Source organism: Eptatretus burgeri, chromosome 9 (genome assembly GCF_056783735.1).
Source record: "Eptatretus burgeri isolate ZD-2024b chromosome 9, Ebu_testis_v1, whole genome shotgun sequence".
Classification (NCBI taxonomy): Eukaryota; Metazoa; Chordata; class Myxini; order Myxiniformes; family Myxinidae; genus Eptatretus; species Eptatretus burgeri.
Window position 1 is genome coordinate 91,251,569 of NC_140969.1, and position 22,216 is coordinate 91,273,784.

The window sequence follows — 22,216 nt, forward strand, 5'->3', positions numbered from 1 at the left end:
GAATTAAATTCCAAGTGTTGTGGTCAATTATGTCTATATGTGTTATTTCAACTCAACAAAAATAAAAATTTTTATGATATTATTTTTAATCTAATATAAATGACTTATGTTGGTAAAGATGGTTCTATCTTTGGTGTATCTCAAGAACTGGATATTGATTTATCAAATTATTATACAAAGGCACAGGCTGAACGACATAAATATAATATAAACAAAAATATTAACATGAAAAATGCTTATAAATTAAAAAATTATCCAAGCCCGACTGACGCGAATGACTTGGTGAGATTAAGCGATTTATCACAATATATATACTTAAATAAAACGGCTGTGTATTCCAAAGATACAGAAGTGTTGATATTATCTCCAGGTCATACAGAATTCACAGTTCGAATTAAAATAAATTTTTATAAAGAAGGGCGTATCGTTTGTATGAGAATAGAACAATGGGGGTATGATATGAATGATTTAGGGTATAATTGGTCATTTAAAATTAACCTCGAAGACCTGGAACAATTAAATCAGTCTCGTAAGGAAGAATATTATCCACTTGGTATCGAGAATGAGTTTTGTGGAGCCACGATTAGTAAACAACAAATAAAAAGAATTTAATAAGGGTAAATATAATAATGGTTTTGCCCTTGTTTATCTCATGAAAACAGAAAAAACAGGATTATATATAATAAGTAAGGAAATACAAAATGATTTAACTATGGGAAGATGGGGAGGTGTTTCGTGCCATAATATTATTCTAACATATATTTCTAATACATAAATGACAGCAAGAAGGCTTCAAGAAAATTATCATTTCTGTGTCCAAGCATACCTTCAAGAAAAGGGTATTCGTTATTTTAATAAATATGTTCTACAACATAAGAATGAGGTATTTTCAATAAAAGATTGGCATTATGCTGATGTTGATAAACCGACAACTTTAGATTTAATTAGAATGTTAAATAATGAAAAAATTATAAGGTTAAGAAAAGGTAAGGCTCTTTTAGAAATTCAAAAGAAATTTTATTGGTTTCCTGTTGTAAAAAAAATTATTTTGGATACAGGAATAACAAGAAATCCTGATGAATATATGTATAATATTCTATGGGGTGTAAACGATTCAAGGATAGTAAGGGATGAGGAAGGAGTTGAAGAAGAGAGGGAAGAGGAGGAAAAGGAGAAGGAGGAGAGGGAGAAGAAAGAGAAGGAGGAAAAGGAGAAGAGAGAGAAGGAGGAAAGAGAGAATAGAGAGAGGGAGGAAAGAGAGAAGAGATCGAGGGAGAAGAAAGAGAAGGAGGAAAAGGAGAAGAGAGAGAAGGAGGAAAGAGAGAATAGAGAGAGGGAGGAAAGAGAGAAGAGAGAGAGGGAGAAGAAAGAGAAGAGAGAGAAGGAGGAAAGAGAGAAGCGAGAGAGGGAGGAAAGAGAGAGAATGAATAAATATCAAAATATGGAAACCAGTGAGATTCAAAAAAGATTGGTGGTATTACAGAAAATAACTCAACCCACCGAGGAGGAAAACAAAGAATTGACAAGTCTATTTGCAATACTTTCAACAAGACTATTAGCATCGACAAGATATGGATTTTAATTCAAGTTTTTCATTTTTTTTTTTCTTAAATAAATGGAGGAGAGAGTGAAGGCATTTCTAAGGATTCTTTATGTTTTAAAAATTAAGATTCAAATGTGCATGTTGGAAACTAAAAGGTTTTTGCACTCTGCAGGAATTTTTCTCATAAATAAATGAGTTATTGTCTCAAATGTAAAAAGAAAACTAATACTAAAAATATTTCATATATTAAAAGTAAAAATAACAGGGTTATACAAAAAGGTATATGTTCGGTGTGTGGTTCAAAAAAAAATCAATTTATCTCCAAACACAAACTCGGAGGAGATATACAAAAGTTTTTATCAGGAAGTAAATTTACAACTACTGGAATACCAGGGGAATTACATCTTCCAGGGTATTCTTTCTGTGGTCCAGGCACAAACTTGGATAAAAGATTAGATGAGGCAGACAATCCTAAATCCTGGAGTAAACCAATCAATAGAGTTGATGAAGTGTGCATGAGACACGATATTGATTATGGGAATACCACAACGTTGGAAGAAAAGCATGAAGCCGATAGAGAAATGTTGTATAATTTGTCTCTGATACAAAATCCAACCTTGAGAGAAAAAGTTGATAGGTTCATCGTGAAGAAGATGATTAGTGCTAAATTGAAACTTGGACTTGGAAATTTTAAAAACTTATAGGCTCTAATGATGCCATTAAGACTGAAGAGCAATTAGCTGATGAATTACATAAACCAATATTCACAAAGTTTCAGAGAAGGAAAGTTTATTCCAAGGAAGTTGATTATATCTGGTCTGCTGATTTGATTGAACTCAATAATGATAAGGGGTACAAGTATGCTTTAACCGTTATTGATTTGAGGAGTAGATATGCGTGGGTTGTCCCTTTAAAAAACAAAACAGGTAATACTCTTATGTTAGCTTTTCAACAGATATTTAATAAAAGTAAGAGAAAACCTAAAAAATTGTGGACTGATGAGGGTAGAGAGTTTTATAACAAGACATTTATGAATTTTCGAAAAATAACAGTATTACATTATACAGTACCTTTAATGAAGGGAAGGCAGTTGTTGTTGAACGTTTTAATCGTACCTTAAAAGAGAGACTATATAAAAAATTCACACAACTCGGTTCACAACAATGGTCATCTTTTATTCAGGATATTGTAGATAAGTATAATGACACGATTCACACGTCAACAAATATGAAACCATCAGAAACATTTACAAAATTAAAATATGAAAAAGAGATTAATGTCAGAAAACCTAAGTTCAAAGTTGGTGATATCGTAAGAATATATAGGTGGAAATCTCATTTTGAAAAGGGTTTTACTGAACGATGGACGAAAGAACTTTTTAAAATTGTTGATGTAATAGATACGGTTCCTTGGACTTATAAAATATATGATTTGGAAGGGGAAGAGATTTTAGGTTCATTTTATTCACAGGAATTACAAAAGACAAAACTAAGCAGATAATACACCTTTGTGGACACTAGAGGGACAAGTCCGAGGTGTATTACAGTATATAATGTGTGTCAAGGGGTGGACGTTCTTAGATCTGTGAACCCCAAACACAGAATCCTCAACTGAATAGTCAAGGCTTAACTTTTGTTTGTTGATGTGTATGTGTGTGTGTGTGTGTGTCCCAACCCTCACATTCAAAATCTCAACCCCAACCCTCACATTCAAAATCTCAACCCCAACTCAATCCTCACCCAACACAATGTCTTTTTCAAAATGAGATTTCCACATATATATATATATATATATATATATATATATATATATATATATATATATATATATATATATATATATATATATATATATATATTTTACGTTTTTTTTTTTTTCTCTTCTTCCAATTCTGTCTTTTAAGGCTTTCAGGTTTGATAACATAGAAAGAGGGAGTAAGAACTTTCTTGATAGGTTTAAATCCCAAAGAGTGGTAGCATTTCAAGTCTTCAAAATAAACCCAACTTTCCAAGTCTCCAAGGTAGTTATTTAAACCATCAAGGCAGAACTCATTTACTGATTTTTTCAAAATTTGTGAGTCTCCAAGGTAGTTCCCATATTTAGAACCATCTTGGCAGAACCCTTTTCCTGAGTCTCCAAGGTAGTTATTTAAACCATCAAGGCAGAACTCATTTACTGATTTTTTCAAAATTTGTGAGTCTCCAAGGTAAAACTTGTATTCTGGCTCATCAACGTATAACTTGTTCAGTGGGTATTGTCTTGATAACTCACAATGAGTACTATTGCTGTAAAACTCTTTTTCAGGATTTTGCTGGTCTCCAAGGTATAACTCTTTGGTTGGGTCATCAAGGACGAACTCGTTCTGTGGGTCTTGGTCGCTCATAAGGTCTTCAACCAAGCCAACAATTTCGCCCCAAGTTGTAGCAAAAGCAGTATTTTCATTTCGTATTTCAGACACAATTTCCTGTGAGAGAAAATAATAATGTATTAATTAAGTTATTTAATTATTAAATGAGTATGCTTCAATCAAAGTTTGAAAATAGGAAAATAAAAATCTTACCTCAACAGATAAGAGGCTTGAATCCAGTTCATCAACTTGAAGGTTAAGTTCCATACAAGACAGAGAGTTCCAAGGAACACCAAAGTCATCCCACTCAAGGTCTTGCTCGTTCTGTAGGTCTTGGTCGCTCACAAGGTCTTCAACCAAGTCAACAATTTCGCTCCAAGTTGTAGCAAAAGCAGTATTTTCATTTTGTATTTCAGATACAATTTCCTGTGAGAGAAAATAATAATGTATTAATTAAGTTATTTAATTATTAAATGAGTATGCTTCAATCAAAGTTTGAAAATAGGAAAATAAAAATCTTACCTCAATGGATAAGAGGTTTGAATCCAGTTCATCAACTTGAAGGTTTAGTTCCATACAAGTCAGAGAGTTCCAAGGAACCCCAAAGTCATCCCACTCAAGGTCTTCAACCAAGCCAACAATTTCCCCCCAAGTTGTAGCAAAAGCAGTATTTTCATTTTGTATTTCAGATACAATTTCCTGTGAGAGAAAATAATAATGTATTAATTAAGTTATTTAATTATTAAATGAGTATGCTTCAATCAAAGTTTGAAAATAGGAAAATAAAAATCTTACCTCAACAGATAAGAGGTTTGAATCCAGTTCATCAACTTGAAGGTTTAGTTCCATACAAGACAGAGAGTTCCAGGCAAGCACACAGCACACCATTGCCAGCAAAAACAAATGTTTAAAACGGAGCCTGGGCTTGAAGCTTTTATAGAGAAAGACTGGTGGGTGTGGTTTCCTTTGGAAATTCCCTGGGCAAGCCTAGGCAAGCCTTCATTGGGAAATTTTTCAAAACCATAACCTCCTGTAATTTTCTAGTGATTTCTTTGTGAGTCAGAGATGAACTGGAAATGATGTAAGAGTGGGCGGGGCTTAGCAAAAGTAGGCGGGGCTTAGGAAAAGTGGGCGTGGCTTAGAAAAAATACCTTATGAAAAGTGGACGGAGCTTAGCAAAGTGGGCGGGGCTTAGAAAAAGTGGGCGTGGCTTAGAAAAAAAATACCTCATGAAAAGTGGGTGGAGCTTAGCAAAGTGGGCGGGGCTTAGAAAAAGTGGGCGTGGCTTAGAAAAAAATAACCTGTGGCTCAGGAGGTGGTCAAACAAGAGCATTAAGAGAAGTTTATCATTTCGTAATGGCACAAAAGGGGTATCTTAAAAAATATAAAAATTCAAATGTTTTGTTTGTCAATATTTTAGATGGGGATTATTGTGCAAAGAAAATTAAACTATTGAAGGAATTTGAGAATGAACAAATCTTTATAGGTTCAATGAGTGAGCTGTTCAACCTCCAGGTGTTCAATTCAATGAGGTTCAACCTCCAAGTTAAAAGGGGAGACAAATAAATATACCTTGGGATAAAAAGGGGGTTTATTTTTAAGGAAAAAAAAAGGGAATCGCTGAAAATCCCCCATTCATTTACATGGGGAAAAGTGAGCCAGAATCAGTATTCTTACCCTACTTACTTGCATTCCCTTCCTTCCCTCCCAACCAGCCGCTGTAATCCGTTCATCAGGTCAATCTTCCCCTTATTGTTTTGAGTTACGAGAAATAATCCCATGGGTTTTAAACGCTGTGAGGTTTCTCGTGTCCCTCCTCACTGTCGGGGCTCGAATCCTGTACCTTGAATTACAATGCTTCGATTTGGAGAGACATAGTCATCAGCATATTTAATGGCCTTATCACAGTAAAGATAATGTACCTTCGCACGCACGCTCACACACACGCACGCTCACACGCTCACACACACACACACACAAGATGTCAAGAATAGATCTATACTTTCCTTTTATTCATCAATCAATCAACCCAACATAAGAATCACTTAAACCATACCAAAACAAAAGAATCACTTGAACAAATAATTTTTAAAAAGTTACAAATTAAACTAACGATTAAACTAGCAATTAATTAGACAAACAATAAATTTGCCAACCAGCCAACTTTGCAATTAACCAAACCCCCTGTGCACAATTCGAACAGATCGCCAGAGCGAATGTAACAATCTGCTCTGTCTATCTTCGGTCACTCCTGCTTACATACTTTTTTTGGCACATCACTCTTTGAGAAAGACCCTTTTTGCGGTGAGTGGCCTGACCTGCTGTTGCACAGAACATGCCTCATGGTTTAGCCGATAAGAGTGTGGAACAACAGGGTTGTTGTTCGTGAAACTTCCACAAGACATCTGCATCAGCAATCACCATATCCTTCTTTATCTCAACGCTCCAGAAGAGAGAGAGAGAAAATACATGGGGGGTGGTGAAAGGGGAGATTATTTTCCTGCCCCCCACCACCCCTTTCCTGGGTCAACAGCCGTGCTGCGCAGTGTTTCTACTCGGCCGGTGTCTCCAAATACAATTCATGGTTATGTTTTAAATCAAATAAAAAAGAAAACCCCACATCAGAACATTTACAAAAAATTTTAACTATATGCAAGCAACAAACAAAGCTTAAAAAGGAAAATATTATAAGCAAGTTCGATAAAAACAATAAAAGAAAGCTGAAATCCCTATTCCAGCCCCCACATCACAACCCGCGTGCACGTTGTCCACCATTAATTCGGAACGTCTCCTTAGAAGTTAAGCCGCTTGGACATCACAGGATTTTAACTTCCCGCCGTGACGACCCCGACATTAGTCGAACCGTCGACGCTACAATACATTATATAACAATTGGAAAGTACTGGTAATCTTTGTAAACACTCGAGTCACCAAAAGATAAGGATGAATTTTTCTCAACCAAATATTGAGAGAACTGAAGAAGGACTCGTGCCTCAAACGTCACTTCGCCTTTCCCATGGTGGTTAGCATTCGGTACCGCTCTCGACACTCGGTCGAGCAAATTTGTTGTACATTTTAATAATGCACCTTGGGAGATGTTTGTTCGAAGCTTTGAGTCATTCATCATGTGCAAGCAAAATGACGCATCGGGCATTGTTTCTGACAGCCGTGAGAACAGCTATCCTACCATGTTTACAGCACACGTCACCATCACTCAAAATGATCTTTCAGTCATATCGAAGGATCAGTTCAAACAGATGTAGGAGAAGCAGCATTTGATTACCTTCGGGTCACAGTGCCCTTGCGCACCATCCAAGCTGTGAAAGAACTTTCATTCACTTCATGTTGCTGTAACTCACGAGGCCTAACTCCTAAGCTTGACATTAGTCCACTTTTTTTTTTTTTTTTTTTTTTTTTTTTTTTTTTGTATACCTTGGTCGAGGCTCGTATGAGAGCTAACACACAACTCACAGCAAGGAGGCATGAGACAAGAGGGGCGGGAGTGGAAGGGACAAAACATTGGGGAACAGACACAGGTGAACTGTGGAAGGGAGAGGGATGGGGATGGGACGGGGAACATGGCGAGGGGAAGATGGACATTAAAGGGACTTTCAGGAAGGAAAGCAGGAGAATTGAAGGAAGTGGGCTTGGGTGGATTATCGGGGGTAGAAAAGATCGAGGATTTGGATGGGGGAAGATAAGAGGTGGTGGTGAACAGCTGTTTTGAAAGCCTGAAGGGAAGAATGGGAAAGAATAGAGTGAGGAAGTTTATTCCAAAGGCGGGAAAAAGAGGAATGAAAGAGTGAAGATGAGCAGTGATTCGTGATTTTGGTAGTTTTACCAGAAGGGGTTGTTGGCGGACCTTGAGCGCCCTGTGGAAATGTGGTTGGGACAAATCGCAGAGAGAGCAGGGGGGCAAGGCTGGAGAGGAGTCGGTAGAAGACAGAAAGACCACCGACCAACCTGCGGTGATTGAGTGAGAGGCCCAAAGACTCAGCTTCATTGCGGGAGATGCCAATGATCTTAAAAGCCCTGGTTTCGACAGCGTGAAGTCGAGAAAGGTGGGAGGCAGGAGCACCAGCCCAGAGGGGAGAGCAGTACTCCATCAGGCTACGGACAAAAGCTTTGTAAGTGGTCAGGAGCTCAAGAGGGCCGAGGAAGGACTTTGCACGACGGAGGATTCCCAGTCGGCGACTGGCTTTTGAGGCAAGGTTGGAAATGTGACTTTCCCAGGAAAGGTCATGGCAGATAGTGAGACCCAGAAGCTTGAAAGAAAAGACTTCTTCCAGAGGATTGTTGAGAAAGTGGATGGGGGGTTTTGTAAACGGTCCTTTCGAAGAGACATAGTGAGAGTGTGAGATTTGTCTGGATTGAAAGACATGTTCCACGTGTTGGACCAGTTTGTGATTTTATCCAGATCTGCAGTGAGCGAAGAAGCTGCTGCTTGCCGGGCTGAGGGATGACAGATGGTACGGCAGAGGGTTGAGTCATCGGCAAAGAGAAATAGAGGATTTTCCAGAGAGTCCGAGAGATCATTGATGAAAACCAGAAAAAGAACAGGGCCCAGAACGCTACCTTGAGGAACTCCAGCCTGCACAGGAAGAGGGGATGAAAGAACTCCATTTAGGGCCACACGTTGACTGCGACAGGAGAGGAAGTCTGCGAGCCATGAGTGGAGATGGCCTTGAATACCATGGGCAGAGAGTTTGGTGAGTAGGGCAGGGTGCCAGACTGTGTCAAAAGCACGTGATATGTCCAGGGATACGGCTCGGATTTCCTGTCTGGCATTGAGGACCTCCATCCATTGATGGGAGAGCAGTAGCAGCATATCTAGGGTAGAGTGACCTGGTCTGAAACCAAATTGATGATTGGAAATCAAGCCATTGGAGAAGAGGAAGGATTTCATGTCTGACGCGATGATGGATTCCATAACCTTGCTGATGATTGGGAGAAGGCTGATTGGTCTATAGTTACAGGGATCTGTTTTTGCACCTTTTTTATGCAGGGCAGTGATGTTAGCAGATTTCCAAGCAGATGGCAGATGACCTTGGGAAAATGAGAGGGTGAATAGAACAGAGAGAGGGTGAGCAAGAGCAGAAGAGCAGGCTTTGAGGACACGTGGGCTGATGCCGTCTGGACCGGTTGCAGAATCTGACTCGAGGTTTGAAAGCAAGCTCTCCACCTTGTCAGGAGAAAAGGATACAGAGTCCAGGGACAGTTGGGTGCGACTGGGTAAAGTGGGTAGAGATAGTGATGGGTTTGGGACACAAGATTTAGCTGCAAACACCGAGTTTAGACATTCAGCTTTATCACGTGTGGAATCAGCAGTGCGGCCATTTGAGGTAAGGGAGGGGATGGAGGGGGAACGTACACCAGAAACAGATTTGATTAAACGCCACCAGGATTTTGAGGAGGGAGAGAGGTTTGAGAGTTCAGACTTGAGATGAGAAAGATGTTGTTTTCTGGCTCTCCTGAGGGTAGATACACACTTGTTCCGAGCTTTGTGGAAAGAACTGAGATTGCCCTCAGTTGGGTTTGCTTTCCATGAGGCAAAGGCAAGTTGTTTCAGGACAACTGCCTCACCACAAGCTTCAGTAAACCAAGGGCGGGAGGAAGGGTAAGACAACTGAACACGAGAGGGGATAAATCTGTGCATGAGGGAGAGCAAGTTTCTTTGAAAGAATTCCCATTCTTTGAAAGAATTTTTGTTGTTTTCCCAACTCCAATTGCTCAGTCCTGCAGCAGGTGTTTAAGGTCTGATAATAAACTGGATTAACTACTCATGGATAAATCCCAAAACACATTCTGGAATGCCTTCCAGGGTACAAAATGGCCTCCTCTCAGTGCAACAGAGGGCGAACGGAATTGTGTCTTTAATATATGATGATGTCAGGAAATAAGATGCCGAAAAAGGTAATTCTGCCCATCTATACCCTGGATCATGTTTCCACATCAATAACATGCGTTTCTCTTTTGACAATGGCAGTACCTTTTATTTATTTATTTATCTCTTTTGTATACCTTGTCGAGGCTCGTATGAGAGCTAGCACACAACGCACAACAAGAGGGGCAGGAGACAAGAGGGGTGGGAGAGGGAAGGACAAATCAGTGGGGAACAGAGACATGAGGAGATCTCTGTGGAAGAGAGAGGGATGGGGCAGGGAAGGACAGGTTGGCCTCAAGGAAGCCTGATAAGACAAGGTCGACAAAAACTCACAAAATAGCACGATTTTTGGAACAAAACCGAACTAGGAGCATAGAGTAAACATGTAGGGAAGAAAATAAAGAGTTAAAACGTGACATGTAATGACCGAAAACTTAAGTTTGAGAAAATCGGCAGAGACCCCCTGAGAGAAGCAGCCGTTGCCTCAAAACCCGGAACCGGAAGTCCTCAACTAAATGCCCCGTTCGAAGGATGGCATACTCATTGATTAACATCTCGTCTCTGAAGTCCACCCAGAACCGGAAGTTTTATGCAATCTGAAATACATTTTATGTCACCTGAATTAGGAGTATAGGGGATACACATGTACCACTTAGCACCAATAATTGAAATCTCCTTTTGAAATGGTGAGCTTTTCATACATCCCACTACTCTTCCTGACAAACTACTGTAGTCCACAGACTGACTACTCCCCTGCTCTGAGTACAATATCCTTCACTCAACCCCACATTCCTTAAAATTAAATCTGTGACCTCCAACAACAACTGAAAGAAATTCTTGCATCTACTGTCAATCTCTTTTTTTTGTATCTTCATTTTTATCTCACCTGGACTTTAGTCCGGTGAGCTTATGCGATTGAACAGTGTCCATAGGTGAGTGAGTCAATCAGTCAGTCAGTCCGTAAACACTTCGATCATTATTGCTTGAACCAAGAACACGATTTTGATGAAACTTGGACGCAAGCTTCATATCTGATGTCCTACGTAGATGTATTGACTGCATCAAAATATGCACTCATTAGAGGGGTCTACGAGGGGGGGGGAGGGGGTGTTGCGTAACTGTTGCTCCTGATCCAGGTGAGCTTCAGGACTCGCAGTTCTGTTTTAAAATAGTATCATGTCTCCACGTAGGCACTCATTTGCCCTTTCTTAATATTAAAAAAAACACACTTCTTTCTAATGTTTGCAAAAATTCCTGCTCATTTTAATGTTCCCTTATAATCCGTCATCAAAATGTCCCTTCAATCCTTGAATCAATGTAGTTGTTCAATGTTCTTCCAGAAAAGGCATATTGGATTAGGGTTCAGCGACAAATTATACCCACTGGTTGCATCATCACTGAGCCATACCCACGACACTGCCCCTGCACACTGCTTTCGGAATATTTGACCAGGTTACCAGCATGTAATGGCGCACTCTTTCCGAAGGCGACCGTGTGGTCTTTACTGTCCACCAGTTCATGCCAACATATGAAATAAACAGCTAAATGCCCCCATCCGAAGGACGGTATCCTCATTGATGAACACCTTGTCTCTGAATCACCAGGAAGACAGTCTCAAGCCAAGACTAACAGTGGAGTCTGCTACCTCCGAGCTATCCTGTCAACAGTGTTCCACATCGAACCCCTTCTGGTACAGCTGTATCCTTCTGAGAGCAAGGTGAGCATAATCATCAAATTGTGGCCAAGCCAGCCAGACACAATGCCAGTGCAAGCACTTCTACTTCATACTCGTCAACAGTATGTAATGCTTCTCCAAATACATCCCAACATCCTCAATGCCCTATTTATTGCTATTTGACGCTGCACCGTCTGTTTGAGTGTTCACTCTCCTGTTATCAGTAAATCCTTTTCCTGATCCACTCAGTGCAACATTCCCCAATTAATGAAAATCATCCGCTACTGTTATTCCTCCCAAAACATAGCACTTGACATTGTTAATCTGCCATCTTCTTTGCCCATTTACCCTAAAACTATTAAGAAATCATTCTTTCTCAATATCTAGTTTACCTCCGAGCTAAAAACATTCTTCCTTACTATTAATATATAATGAAGACTGAAAAAGTTTTGTTGTTATCGTGTTTTCAATTCAAAGTTTAGAATGATTTTTTGGAAAAAAGTTAATAAGGTGCCCAAGGCAGTTACATACAAATTATAAAAAAACGTAGTAAACATATTTTCAACATTGTCCTTTTATAACACATGTCAATCGTTTGTGCTAACAATTGGGCCTGACTCACAGAGGAACTAACATATTGTTCTATGTACATAAATCAAGGCTCATGGAAGAGTTTACAACCAATCAATGAAAAGGAACAATGAATGGTGTGTCATGCTTTCAGAATTAAATGTTTTGTTTTTGTTTAGCTCGAGTCAAACTTTTTCATGTTGGACCAAAATTTGGCTTCAGGGTTTTGAGATCCATGTGTTTATTACAAACAGAAGTAAATATGGTAGATGTAAAATGATCCCCCTGCTCCCCGCTACCGACCCTTCCCCACCTGCCACTTCTTTTCTCCTACACCCCTCAAAATCTTATTTCCCTTCTCTCCCCAAACCTCCTTTCCCTCTGTCGTATAATTTTCCAATTACAGTATATTCTTTTTTTCAATCTTCACCCCATTGCCTCTTCAAATATTAAAAACAAACATATCCATGGCTCTTCGATCGCTATCTTTTATGCATGTTGATCATCCTTTCTTAGACAAAACTAATGCCAGCCCAATAATAATAACTAGCCAAAACCCCGTCACAGACGGATTCCGTTCCATGAGCCAAATATGACAACCAGTGGCGGCTGTTGTAAGAGCCGGATCCCAGTCGATGTACTCCATGGCCTTATCTAATGAGGCCTACAAAACGTCCTTGCACACGACATTTTTGGTGTACACTACTCCTTGTGAAGAAGTCCCCTGATTTGTGTGCCACTATGTGTGATGCACTCTTACAGGTACGAAGTTTCTTTCACTCCAGGTCACAGTACCGAGAAAAACATGACGTGACCGCTTGGAGGAGCACAAAATTAGTCCTTCAGTGTTAATATATAGATAATAATAATAACATATTTTATCATTAACTAGAGAGTTAATAGAACACGATGCCCCGCACAGTGTTCAGGTTTATACTTAAATGTAACTAATGCCAGCCCAATAATCATAATAATAATAACATATTTTATCATTAACTAGAGAGTTAATAGAACACGATGCCCCACACAGTGTTCAGGTTTATACTTAAATGTAACTAATGCCAGCCCAATAATAATAATAATAACATATTTTATCATTAACTAGAGAGTTAATAGAACACGATGCCCCACACAGTGTTCAGGTTTATACTTAAATGTAACTAATGCCAGCCCAATAATAATAATAATAATAATAATAATAATAATAATAATAATAATAATAACATATTTTATCATTAACTAGAGAGTTAATAGAACACGATGCCCCGCACAGTGTTCAGGTTTATACTTAAATGTAACTAATGCCAGCCCAATAATAATAATAATAACATATTTTATCATTAACTCGAGAGTTAATAAAACACGATGCCCCACACAGTGTTCAGGTTTATACTTAAATGTAACTAATGCCAGCCCAATAATAATAATAATAACATATTTTATCATTAACTAGAGAGTTAATAGAACACGATGCCCCACACAGTGTTCAGGTTTATACTTAAATGTAACTAATGCCAGCCCAATAATAATAATAATAATAATAATAATAATAATAATAATAATAATAATAATAATAACATATTTTATCATTAACTAGAGAGTTAATAGAACACGATGCCCCACACAGTGTTCAGGTTTATACTTAAATGTAACTAATGCCAGCCCAATAATAATAATAATAATAATAATAATAATAATAATAATAATAATAACATATTTTATCATTAACTCGAGAGTTAATAGAACACGATGCCCCACACAGTGTTCAGGTTTATACTTAAATGTAACTAATGCCAGCCCAATAATAATAATAATAATAACATATTGTTGCGGATTTCGCGCCCGCCGGCGTGCGACGGCCACGTAACTCGAATCGCGGCACGTCGCCCACCGGACGGACAATCCAGTCGTGACCCTCTCGGACTAACGCCGGGAACCAGTCACGGGTGGACCTTTCGGTCTCACCGCGATCGAGCCAATCAGCCCCCGCGTGGGATAGGGTTGCTCGCCAAATTCGAACTACCTAAGTACCCACGCGGAGGGTAGACCGGGCGATCGCACCTCGCCGCAGGTCGACTTCGGACACGGGCCACTTAAGCGACCCGTTCCGTACTATCAGAATAACCGAGCGGTGTTATCGTCGACCTCGACGGTTCGATTAATTATCGGGCGTATTCAGCCCACTACCAACCCTTTACGTGAAGCAAGATGGGGGTTCAATGGGGAAAAAGACGAGGCGAAGCGGGAAACAGTTCAACAATAAAGCACATTTATTCTCGGCGCAGGGGGAGCACACAAATACAATTCCACCAAAGGCACACAAAAAAGAAAACACAATTCCATTTTACACAAAAAGCAAACATAAAAGTGAAAACACAGTGCAGAGCTAATACCGACTACCGAGCACACGGCAACACTTATACAATTCTACTTCACAGACGGCGCCGACAACACATACCCAAAACCAAGGAAAAGAAATCCCCAAGAATGAGGTAGGCCTGGGGCCGAGACCGGGTCGGGCCTACCCGTCTGGTGATGAGGCGGAGCGCGATGGCCCCGCAACCCGCGGGCCTCGTGGACAGTGCCTGGCAGGGGGTGGGAACGGGGCCCCCTTGGTCGCACTATCTCAGCGCGGGGGGAAACAGGAGGGGGTTGCTGATGCTCGGGGTATAGAGGATCTTTATTATGTGCGCGACGAGCGTCTCCACCTCGGCCAGGTCGCGCTGCCGGCCTCCCTGGGGTGCAGCTCCCTGCACGACGCGAGCACCCCCTCGTCCGCCCTCGCCGCCTCTCCACAGCTCGTCCCCTCCGTTCCGACTTTTAACGCACACGACGAGCAGCTCCACCGCCCGCGAAGTCTTGACTCTCTGTTCCGACTCCTTCGCCTCGTTCCGACCTTTACTACTCGTTCCGACTCCTTCCTTCCTCGTTCCGACTTTTACTACCCGTTCTGCTGACTCTTTCGCTCCGACTTTTACTACTTGTTCCCTCTTGCGACTCTCCGACCCCTCGTTCTCGTTCTGCTGACTCTCTCGTTCCTCTTGCGACTCCTTCGTTCCGACTTTTACTACTCGTTCCGACCTTTACTACTTCTTTGACTGACGAACACCGTCCTTTTATCCCCCCGTAACTTCGCCTTTGACCCCCTCCCTTTGACCTTTCAACTCGCTCCCCATTGGCCCGAGAAAAAGTGGGCGTGAAGGCTTTTTGATCCACAAATTTGCATATATCGATCGCCCTGGGGCGGGCCAGATCGCCCCTCGCTCACCGATTGGACGGCAAAAAAGTGGGCGTGTGTCGTTTTGGATCCGTTTTTGAAGCAGAAAATCCGTGATTTTGTACACGCTGTTCAACGTGCGCCCTACACGAGTCAGCATCGGTGCCCATGAGTGGCGCGAGATGGCGGTGATGCGATGGTGGCGAGTTGCGACGGTAAAGGTCATGGCGGTTGTGGTGAAGCGGCGTTGTGGTTGTGATGGTGGCGATTGGTCCAAAATAAAGATAGTAAAGAAAAACGGCTATCCTGAAGAGTCGCAGCACGTATAAATGACATGTATTCCCACTAGACAACGGGTTTGGGCCTAACTACACATGCACTTACCGAGATACCTCACCTGGGGACCTGAATGGTGGTTTGCGAATCTGGTAACCCACAACACTACCCCCTTCCTTTTTACAGACTTGTCCCGAGTCGTCAAATTTTCGTGTGCCATCATGTGTAGTTTTCCCTAGTACACTTTACCTACGGATCCCTGAGTGCGACATTCATGGTATTCGTGTCCCCAAAATAAATAACCTGAGGGCTGCGTAACTACCTAAACAAACTCACTCACACGGACGACTTAAATAAAATTGCCGGCGCTAAGACATACATGCCGGGGCGCACTCATATGTACAGTACATCTTAACCTTAACACAAATTTTACACTAAACCATGGCCCAGGATCAATGAACTCTGCAAAGAAAAGCAGTTAGCAGGGAGCCAGGCTGCCCACATGCAGTCTCTGACTCAAACAATGCAGGTGACAGGGAACGTGGCTGGCTGCTCACACGCAGTCCAAGGCCTCCCTTTTGAACTGAGACGCAGTGAACCACAACGGTGCATGGGCTGCACAACGCAGTCTCCGTGCCAGCTCAAGTGGTACACGCAATGGGCACAACGAATGGATGCATGAATGGATGGAGACGCAAACACGGTGCACGGGCCGCCACTGCAGGCCCGTGTTGTAGCTGCCAACGGGGCAGTTCTCGCAGCTTGCAAACTGTTGCTTTTACGATCCTGGCGCACATGGCAATGAACAGGGGGGGGGGGCAAAGCAAAATTGAACGGGGCTGGTGAACATGGGCAGTGGGCATGGCATGGCAAAGGTGGCAGGCAAACACAGCCCGCAGAAGAAGGCCGCTGCAGGCAAACACAGCCGGCAGATGAACTGGCCGGCACAGGCCTCGAAGAAAAACAGCCAGCAGATGAACTGGCCGGCACAGGCCTTGCAGCACACAGCTGCCGATGAACTTGGCCGGCCTCCGCCTTGAAGCAAAACACGGCCAGCCGATGAAGTGGCCAGCCTTTGCCGTTCAGTGGAGGTTGGTGGAGGGAGTGCGGTGGTGCTGGCCACTTGGAAGGCGGGCTCGGACCTACCTACCTGTCTCCCTCCCAACCTATCGCCTTTGCCTGTCACTGTCTATACCCACTCCCTTAATTTGTGAAACCCCAATTTAGCCCCAACTTATTTTTTTCTGTTGCTTTTATTTTTACTTCCCCACTATAAATCGTCCCCTAACCCCCTTTATCGTCCTTGTTCGGCTAACCTATCCTGTCACCTAGCCTACTCCCAACCCCTACGTTCCCTTCCCGGAGGGGAATAAGGGAGAGCTAACGTCCTGTGTCGAGGCCCAACGAAGCCTCAGAATGGCCTCCCCAGAGTTCGGCGATCTATAACCCAAAGTGGGTCCAGCGGCCCACAACGAGAGCGAGGGGATGGATGGTGCGGAGGGGTACATCTCCTAATCTACCCTAACCATTTAACTGTTAAACTACCCCGGGGCTTTCAACAAGCGCCTCTCGCTAAACTATTGGTGCTAACAACCGAGAGTCCGGTCGCCTGTGTTGGTGTCCTCACAATTTCGGGCCTCACCCCCCAATTTTCTCTCCGTGCCCTCACACGGTCTCCTGGCTGGGACACGTGGCTCCCTCCGGCAGGCACGACCCTCTGCCGAATCTCCCGCTATGGCACCCCCGGGCACTACACTGCCTCCGAGCCTACCAGCTCCCTAACACCGGGAGTGCCCCCATGGCACCTCCCCTGAAACGCACACGTGGCAGGCCGGCCTCCCGGGCCCCTTTCCGAGGGTCACCCGTGCCCACTGCACTGCCCACGCGGCTAATGGCGCCCGGGCCCCCGCACCAAGCAGGCGCACCCGTGTCCACTACTCTATCCCGGCCCCCATGGGCCGCCCGGCCCCTACCCGCGGCCGACTAGCCTGGTGCCCGGGGTACCCACTCAGCGATACTCACCTTTCGCAGCCACGCTCCCAAGCCCGTCAACAGGGCTCCTGCACCCTCCAAATGGGTCTCGAGCCTACTTTCCCACCAACAACAAAACGACCTCCATTTTTCAATTTGACTAACCCAGCTAACTCAATCTACACTGACCCCGGGGTCCCTTGGGCGGGAGTCACTCCTCCCCCCAATCACTCATCGCACCATGCATTCCCCATTCACTCCACACACACAGACCCGCTGGCCTCACTCACTCAACAAGTACTCACCTCACAACTCACCAACTCTTCAACACACACACCGCTGAACTCTGCCATCCTCCTAACTACATCCCCTAACTAACTCGTGCTCCCACGTCGTCCCTTAAACTAGTAGCACGTTCCTTTTAACACTACGTAGCTAAGCTACGTCCCCTCTACACATCCAAAGTCTGTCTCTGTCTCCTAATCTCAAAAATTTCCCAACCTAAATCTGGCTACAATCCCTCTAACTAATCCATTCCACGGACTCCATGAGGACTTACCCCTGCCCCATGAAGTCGGTCTAACTAAGCTAACCCTTCCCCCTAACTAGTTTCCATCCTGTGCCCAGGGTAAGGGGGTCTTTCACCCCTTGCCCAGGAATCCTGTACACCCGAAAGTGAGGCTTGCTTTTTTTTTTTTCCCATGCGCAGCACCTGCGCGGCAACTCAGAGCTCGCGCACTTTGCACCTGCCCGTGACGTCATGCAGCTGCACGTGTTCCTCGTCCCTCCTTGGACGGGACCATCCGGCAGAGATACCCCTCCTGCCGAATTCCAACCCCACGTGCAGCCATGGCGTCACCGTGCGCATAAAAAAAAAACACAAGCCACACGTCTCGAGGGGTTTCCCACGCGAACACATGTGCTTTGCCCGTTGGAGCTTAACACACACGATCGCGTGGAGAACCCGTCCGGTCCAAATCCATTTACCTGCCTAAACTTTGTCCGTTCGCGGGATCGGCAAATCCACCGCGTGCGTTTCCGGACCGGGACTTCACTCTCGCAAGCGAGCACGTGGCGGTCTCGTGCGTTGCACAGCACGAACCGCGTGCTCACTGCTGGGTGAACCCGGCACGGTCCTCGAAACAACTACAGCCGCTACTCGGCTTTTGTTTCTCCCATGTCGCCGTCTCCGTCTCCATTCCACACACGCATACCTGCGTGTTGACGACACACAGTCCACACCATTAAACTCACACCGGGAGACGCGGCTGCGTGCTCCCGCATGCCAACCGACATCTCCCTCACATACCGCTCTCTCACACACACGGTCTCCCTTGCACACAGCGACCTTGCACACGGCCGTTCACTCACGCATGCGGGGGCACTCACCCGCGGTGCCTCACTCGCACTCGCGGGGGCACTCAACCGCTGTGCCTCATCCACACACCGTGCCTCACTCATACACGCGGGGGCACTCACCCGCGGTTCCTCACTCATACTGGCCGTTTCACTCACACACACGGCCTCTTCCACACACGGTTCCTCATCCAAACACGGCGTGCTGGGAAGCACGCACTCCAGCACCATCGCCACCACACCACTCACACACGGGGTCGCTTCCACACACGGGGACGCACTCACACCTTGCACCACACACACAGGGACAACCATACTGGGGATTCATTGTCCCCACAAGGGTCTCCGGGGCCTCCATACCCCCAAGCTCTCCGTGCACCTTTCCACAGCACTCGTCCCCTCAACCTCGCAAAACACGACCGAACTCACCTGGTCGTGACTCGCCTCAAGGGGGCATACTCCCTCCCCTCGTTCCTGGAGGAGGTCATCCAGCTGCTCGCACCGGGTCCCCACACGCTCCGCATGAACTCCACCCCCATTATCCTCCACTACCTCCGTGTGTGCGTGCGCGTCACTTACCCCGTCTTCATCGTGTAGTCTTCCCTCTATCGTTCCCATCTCCCGTGTTTCTGCCAACTCTTCACCCTTTACCTCCCTTGTCTCAACTATTATTTCTGTTGTCGTCACCTCGTGTCTCGTCTCACACGTTTTGGTCTCCCCATTTAATTTTTCCCTTTCGGTCATCGTCACGACCCTCGCCCAACACGTTCCACGAATTATTTTTTCACCCGCCTCCACCGCGGGCCTGTCAGCCGTTGCACCCCCACCCAGCTCGTTTGCTCCCACACGTGAAGTCGCCATTCCCAGCTCCCTGGTCACGGCCTTCATGCCCGCCTTCAGGCATCGGCCCATGTTCTGCGTCTCACCCCGCATCTCTTTCATTTCTTCCCTCATTTGCTGTGTATTCGCATCCATCGTCGTTTTCACTTCATTTGTATTTGTATCCATCGTCGTTTTCACTTCATTTGTATTTGTATCCATCGTCGTTTTCACTTCATTTGTATTTGTATCCATCTTTTCGTTCATTTGTTCGTTCATGCCTTTCATTTCGTTTTTCATATTCGCCTCCATCTTTTCGATCATTTGTTTGTTCATGCCTTTCATTTCGTTTTTCATTTCATTTGTCATTGCCGCATTCATTTGTGCCAGCATGGTGAATAGCTGGGCCATGTCGGATGCACTCAAGTGAGCCGTTTCGGCAGGGGTTGGGGAAGGGTCTTGGTGGAGAGGGGGAAGGTGTCATACACCGCGGCCGCTGCCGCACCCACCTCGGGTCCTGGGTTCAGTTGGGCGAGTCCGTGTTCCTGCACAATCAACATTTCCTGCTCGGGGATTCCATCCTGGACCATGGATCCTACACATTCTACATCCATTTCTAATACCCCCGGCTCCCGCTCGCCTTGAGACGCCATCTTGCTTCTCGTGAAGGGTTAATTTGCTCGCTCGTAATTTGGAGGGAATCGGGGGTCGCTTCTCTCACCCCTGGACCGATTCCCGTGAATTTAATTGGAGACAGGAGAGCCCGTTTTCCTGTTCTCCGATACCAGTGCCGCGAGGAGGGCGATGAATTTGTATCGCACGACCTGACACCAGTGTTGCGGATTTCGCGCCCGCCGGCGTGCGACGGCCACGTAACTCGAATCGCGGCACGTCGCCCACCGGACGGACAATCCAGTCGTGACCCTCTCGGACTAACGCCGGGAACCAGTCACGGGTGGACCTTTCGGTCTCACCGCGATCGAGCCAATCAGCCCCGCGTGGGATAGGGTTGCTCGCCAAATTCGAACTACCTAAGTACCCACGCGGAGGGTAGACCGGGCGATCGCACCTCGCCGCAGGTCGACTTCGGACACGGGCCGCCTTAAGCGACCCGTTCCGTACTATCAGAATAACCGAGCGGTGTTATCGTCGACCTCGACGGTTCGATTAATTATCGGGCGTATTCAGCCCACTACCAACCCTTTACGTGAAGCAAGATGGGGGTTCAATGGGGAAAAAGACGAAGCGAAGCGGGAGAACAGTTCAACAATAAAGCACATTTATTCGCGGCACACGGGAAGCACACAAATACAATTCCACCAAATGCACACAAAAAAAAGAAAACACAATTCCATTTACACAAAAAGCAAACATAAAAGTGAAAACACAGTGCAGAGCTAATACCGACTACCGAGCACACGGCAACACTTATACAATTCTACTTCACAGACGGCGCCGACAACACATACCCAAAACCAAGGAAAAGAAATCCCCCAAGAATGAGGTAGGCCTGGGGCCGAGACCGGGTCGGGCCTACCCGTCTGGTGATGAGACGCGGAGCGGCGATGGCCCCGCAACCCGCGGGCCTCGTGGACAGTGCCTGGCAGGGGGTGGGACCGGGGCCCCCTTGGTCGCACTATCCCAGCGCGGGGGAAACAGGAGGAGGGGTTGCTGATGCGCGGGGTATAGAGGATCTTTATTATGTGCGCGACGAGCGTCTCCACCTCGGCCAGGTCGCGCTGCCGGCCTCCCAGGGGTGCAGCTCCCTGCACGACGCGAGCACCCCCTCGTCCGCCCTCGCCGCCTCTCCACAGCTCGTCCCCTCCGTTCCGACTTCAACGCACACGACGAGCAGCTCCACCGCCCGCGAAGTCTTGACTCTCTGTTCCGACTCCTTCGCCTCGTTCCGACCTTTACTACTCGTTCCGACTCCTTCCTTCCTCGTTCCGACTTTTACTACCCGTTCTGCTGACTCTTTCGCTCCGACTTTTACTACTTGTTCCCTCTTGCGACTCTCCGACCCCTCGTTCTCGTTCTGCTGACTCTTTCACTTCTTGCGACTCCTTCGTTCCGACTTTTACCACTCGTTCCGACTCCTTCCTTCCTCGTTCCGACTTTTACTACTCGTTCGACTGACGAACACCGTCCTTTTATCCCCCCGTAACTTCGCCTTTGACCCCCTCCCTTTGACCTTTCAACTCGCTCCCCATTGGCCCGAGAAAAAGTGGGCGTGAAGGCTTTTTGATCCACAAATTTGCATATATCGATCGCCCTGGGGGCGGGGCCAATTCGCCCCTCGCTCACCGATTGGACGGCAAAAAGTGGGCGTGTGTCGTTTTGGATCCGTTTTTGAAGCAGAAAATCCGTGATTTTGTACACGCTGTTCAACGTGCGCCCTACACGAGTCCAGCATCGGTGCCCATGAGTGGCGCGAGATGACGGTGATGCGATGGTGGCGAGTTGCGACGGTAAAGGTCATGGCGGTTGTGGTGAAGCGGCGTTGTGGTTGTGATGGTGGCGATTGGTCCAAAATAAAGATAGTAAAAGAAAAACGGCTA

The 22,216-nt window shown here is 45.2% G+C and overlaps 1 protein-coding gene across 3 annotated transcripts in view; it reads right to left on the bottom strand.

The window, feature by feature from the left end:
- The window catches only part of LOC147020597 (uncharacterized), a 655,359-nt gene extending 633,771 nt beyond the window's left edge, over positions 1-21,588 (bottom strand). The window contains exons 1-2 of one of the 3 annotated variants that reach the window (XM_085896074.1): positions 21,570-21,588; positions 14,905-15,100 (exon numbers count right to left, since the gene is read on the bottom strand). The gene's annotated coding sequence lies outside the window, so the exon portion shown is untranslated. Of the gene's footprint in view, positions 1-14,904; positions 15,257-21,558 lie in introns of those variants that run through there. The other 2 variants (XM_085896073.1, XM_085896072.1) reach the window with 2 other exon arrangements.
- Positions 21,589-22,216: the final 628 nt, after the last annotated feature.